This window comes from Tamandua tetradactyla, chromosome 11, assembly GCF_023851605.1.
Source record: "Tamandua tetradactyla isolate mTamTet1 chromosome 11, mTamTet1.pri, whole genome shotgun sequence".
In the NCBI taxonomy this organism is placed as follows: Eukaryota; Metazoa; Chordata; class Mammalia; order Pilosa; family Myrmecophagidae; genus Tamandua; species Tamandua tetradactyla.
Genome location: NC_135337.1, coordinates 73,540,845 through 73,546,136, shown reverse-complemented (window position 1 = coordinate 73,546,136; position 5,292 = coordinate 73,540,845).

Genomic DNA, 5,292 nt, shown 5'->3' with positions numbered 1-5,292 from the left:
CATGGTCAGCATGGGGCAGCATGGGGCAGCGTGGGTCAGCATGGGCAGCATGCGCAGGGCTGCTCCTGCATCTCCTGGGCAGGTGCCTTTGGGCAGAGACTGAGGTCCGAGGTCTCGGGCAGAGCCCATGACCAGCCCCTGCTGACCACAAGCCCGGCTGCCCTCTACAGTGGCACAGCCCAAGTCCCCAGAGCGCATGAGCAGGGACTTCCAGCCTCCAGTGGGGGCTCGGGATCGCCTGGCCAAGGGCCCCGGGGCGAGGAGGGGGCGCAGCTGCCGCACACTCCAGGTCGCGGTTGGTGGCACACCTCGGCTGGAAGCTGTATGTCATAAGTGTGCATATATAGTATAGTGCACCAACACACACTACTTTTCTTTGTGAATCTCAAATGTATCTTTATGAAGTAAAAATATTATTCCTGGAGAAAAAAGTACCTTCAACCGTAGCAGCAAAGCACCCAAGGGACAGCCCCCCTCAAGGGATGGGGGTGGAGGAGAGAAACGGAGAGGATAAAGGAGATGAAGCAGAGAGGGAACACTTGTCCAAACACCATTCCTTATATTATAAGAGCAAGTTATTCCTCTACTTGCCTGACGGAGAATATATGTGAAATGTTAGTACATTATGTAATGTTTGATGTTTAAAAATGTTTAGTATAGAAAAATGGCTTTCTTATGTTGACTGATGAGATTGGAGGAAAGGAATGCTCAGAAGAGTGCGTCTAGCTAACCCTCTGGACCATTAAGGGTTGTCTGCACAGCACCCCGTGTCGTTAATGAGGAAATAAATACATCTCCATCTGCTCCCCCCTCTCTGTGCTTCCTTCGGTCCGATCGGTCCGATCTGGCGTTTAACAAGGGCACTGATGGAAGGACCCTGGGGTCAGCAGCGGGGCCTGATGTGGAGGCCCAGGGCTGGGGAGACGTGCCCAGATGCTGGATTCCTGTGCGCCCAGCACAGACCTGTGGCCCTTCCAGTTGGGAAGCAGGGGTGCTGCTCAGAGAGTCTAAATTTCTTCCCCTGACATCCTGCGCTTGGGGTCACGGCCTTTCTCCACCCAGCCTGCAAAGGTGGGGCGCAGTGGGGGCTTCACTGTCAGGCGCAGTGATGGGGGCCTAGCCATCGGGCACAGTGGGGGGTCTCGCCATGGGGTGCAGGGATGGGGGGCCCTTGCCGTTGGGTGCAGAGGGTACCCACTGCTTGCTGATGGCTGGGTGGCAGGCTGGCTACAAAGACATGAAATGGGTCATTTACTGAGATCATAGAATCCCAGGTGTTTTAGTTTGCTAAACTGCTCAAAGCAGATACCATAAAGTCGGCTGGATTTTAATCGCGGGAACTGATTAGTTTACAAGCTTACAGTTCTGAGACCGAAAAACGTCCACGTCAAGGCGTCACCAGGGGTGCTTTCTCCTCGGAGACCCGCTGCCCGCGGTCCTGGGCACACAGCTGCACATGGCCGCGTCCGCTGGGCTCTCCCTTCTCTTCTGGGGCTTCTTGCTTTCAGCTCTTGCTGCTGTGGCTTTTTTCTTTCTCTCTGTCTGAATTTCGTCGTGTTACAAAGGACGCCAGTGGCAGGATGGAAGGCCGCACGGGGCCTCCCTACAGTGGGACCACACCCACAGGACTGAGCCGACTTTGACGACAGCCTCAGCAGCACCCGGGCCATCCGCAGGGGCTGCGAGTCAGCAGGTGACTCAGCAGCACCCAGGCCATCCGCAGGGGCTGCGAGTCAGCAGGTGACTCCTAACGCGTGGGCCCGTCTCACTTAACACCTAAGGTATGCACTACGCACAGGTGAGTCAAAGAACAGTTTTGTTCTGGCATAGCTCCCTTGCTCATATGCCTCAAACTCTTCCCCTAGTTATCTCAAATTTCACTTCTTAGTTCGCCTTCCTTCCTACCTCTAGGCCAACTTGGAGGGTCCATTTGAATCATTTATGTAACTCAAGGCCCTTTTTTCCAAGAAGTGCATCTTTAGATAGCTTGTAAAAATTATTTTCCTTGAAGTCACCCAAATCCAATTTACAGATTTCCCTTAATACTGCTAACAGGACTTCCTTGTAGTACCATTAAGTTGTTGTCTATTTGTCTTCCTCTGACCCAGAATCCAAATTCCAGGATCAGTGATCAGCCCTGAGTGATACAGGGCACTGATAGGAAGCTTCCAGAACAATGGCTGATCTTGTTTTAAATGTCTGCTGGTAACAGCCGTGGCCTTAACGCTCACATAGTGCTCGCCAGTGCGGTCAGCACACATGGCCATCTGGGCATCCTCCCAGCCCTGCACAGATGCAGCTGCCGCCCTCCCGTGAGGGAGGTGCTCGCGGCCCGGCATGACTGGGCCAGGATGGTCAGCCTCCACCCGGGCCCGGTGTGCAGTCAGGCTGCCACAGCCGTGGTAGCCCGGGTCCGGCAGGCATGCCCAGATATCCGCTGGCCGCCAGGAGGTCGTTCCTTCACTCCTTCCTTTTCCCGAATCGACATGAATCAACATGGAACTGGAACACGCGCGAACCGGGCCCTGAGCCCGTCCGGGGCTGCCTCTGGCCCGGGGCTCGTGCTCCCCGTGGTGCTAGTTTCAGTTCCCACGGCTCCTGCTGTGCCGCCGGGCCTGGGTGAGGGTGGCCGGGACAGCAAACCGCTGCCACGCGCCTTCAGGCCCTTCGCGCGCACCGCCCCCAGCCCCTCCCGGTGGCCGGAGGGTCCCCACAGGGGAGGGTACGGGTGGCTCCGCAGGTGCCCGAGCTCCCCTTCCCCACGAGGGCCTTCCCCACGGGGGCCCTTCCCCACGAGGGCCGGGGCGCTGGCCCGGGCCCCGGCGCTTCCCCTTCGCGCCTGGACGCCGAGCGCCCCGCGCCGCCAGACCCTCCCCCAAGTGCGCCCTCACCCTCCAGCAGCCTCCAGAGCGGCATAATCCCAGCCACTGCCAAGGAAGAGCCCCCGGCCCCGCAGACGGCTGAAAGCGGCGCCGCGCTGTGGGGCTCCCGGGACTGAGGACGGCGGGGAAGGGCCCTCCCCTCGGACGGACGCGGCACCGGGACCAGGGAGTGGCCCTTCAGCGGCGGGCGGAGGCCCAAGTCCGCCAGTCTTTCCTCCTCCCGCGCTGCTGCGCCCTGGGCGGGGCTCGGCGCGGGGGGTGGGGGGCGCGAGGTGCGGGATCGCGGGGCCGAGCAGGGGGGCGCTCCTGGGCAGCGACGTTTAGTCACCCGCGGGAAGGGAGGGCCTGGGTGGGCTCAGGGTCAGTGCCCCGCGGCGCCCTCCACTCCCCTCGGCGCGGCCACTGCCGCCTGCCCGCCCCGCTGCCATCACAGCGAAAACACTTTGCCGTGGCCAGTCACACACCTGCGAGTGACCCGTCTCGGCCCTCCATCTGCAGCTGAAGAGACAGGGCTGGGAATGGCTCACCAGCGTCCTGGGGGTGGGAGACCCCTGGGCTCCCTGCTGCCAGCTGCTCCCTACTGCCAGCTGCTCCCCACTGCCCCTCTCAGGAGGCATCTTCATGGTCTCAGAAGGGCCCAGCCTTAGCCTTCCTGACATCTATGCCCCACGCAGCTGCTTCTCTCTGATGTTGAGACCCAAATGCTGTCAAGGTCACCTCAACTGCAAGGTTGCATCTGACATGGCTTGAAGACAGCATGGCTTAAAGGAGGAGTCAGTCCGGCCACCCCTTTCTGAGGAGGGTCTGTTCACCAGGTCCTGTAGCCCCTCAGCAGTCTAGTTGCGGGTCTAGTTGTGTGCCGGTTTAAAACTGTTGTTTCCCCCAGAAAAGTCAAGTTCTTTAATCCTCATTCAATATTGCTGGGTAGGATCATTTTTACAGTTTCCAAGGAGATGTGTCTCCGCCCATCCAGGTGGGGTTGCTCACTGGACCCCTTTAAGAGGGAACCATTTTGGTAGAGACCTTGGGAGATGCAGAAGGAAAACGCCCCCCGGGGAAGCCTTATGAAACAGCAGATGTCACCAGTGCCCTCCCAGCTGTGTGAAAAACCCCAAACTTCATCAGCCTTTTCTTTAGTCACGGTATCCTTCTCTGGATGCCTTAGTTTGGACGTTGTACAGCCTTAGAACTTAATAAATTACGTTTTTGAAAGCTGTTCCGTTTCTGGTATGTTGCATTCCAGCAGTTTTAGCAAACTAAAACAAGATGCCTCCCTTAATTGTTATTTTATGTGTTCCTCCTTCGGATTGCCTCGGACAAAAACCTGGTGTGGACACTGAACTTCTCCATGGGGCTGGACGGCCCTTCCCTAGCAGCCTCTATTTAGAAGGACATTTTCACCTTGATATGCTGTGGTTCTTTACACACCTCCATCAGCAAATACAATACTAGGGCACCAAAAACATGTACCCGACAAGAGTGGAAATACAGCATTTTCTAGAGAGGTTTGGAAAGATGCTTGCTAAAATAAAGTTACTATAACCATATTTTAAAAATGAAGATGAACCGTAGCTAACTAATTTTATCTTCTTAGTGAGTAACATGAAGATAATGAAACAATTTCCTAATTTAAGTAAGGAAATCCTGTTAAGCACGGAAGTGGGCAAATGATTCCATGCATTCATTTTGTGGCAGGGTCTGGGATTAGATAACGTTTGGAGATAATCGAGGCCAGATCTGGTGACAAGCTACAGTAGCCATTTGAAAATCACCCCTTTTTTTCTTTTCTTTTTGTACATTTGTAGGTCTTCATTTGGGTATAAATACTTACTTCTTATAAATGCCCTCAGCTTGTTTTTCAGAACTTGGTCACCTTGCACTGCTTTGGTAGCATGAGTTATTGACTCTGCAGCTGTGGGAGGCTCTTTGGTCACAAATGACAGAAAATAATGCTGGAAACTCCAACAAGGAAATGTACTGGGGGGACAGAGCGCTGGTAGAGCTGAGGTTTGGGTGAAGATGGCTGGAGCCTCCATGCAGGGAGCAGCACAGACTTCTTTCTGGTTCCACCTCCCCCAGATTTGGAGTCCTGCCTCTCTGCCCTTGGCTAGAGCAGCGCAAGATAGGACGGCTCAGCCTCCTTCAGCCGTGGGCGGCAGCTCCCTGAAGCAGAAGCTGGGCTTTTCTAGAAAAACGGGGGGTAGTTCATGGAGGCTGAAAAAAATGATACAATATTGTTCCACAAATAGATGATCTTAAGGCACTAAATTAAAATGTGATGCTTTACCTGCAAAGCAAACATAAAAAACAAACCCCAGAGGAAAGTTTTCCGCTCTCTCGGTCCCAGATACTGGGTGTGTCTGTGGGAATTCTGCAAACATAAATGTTAGCAGACGAGCGTGGATACACT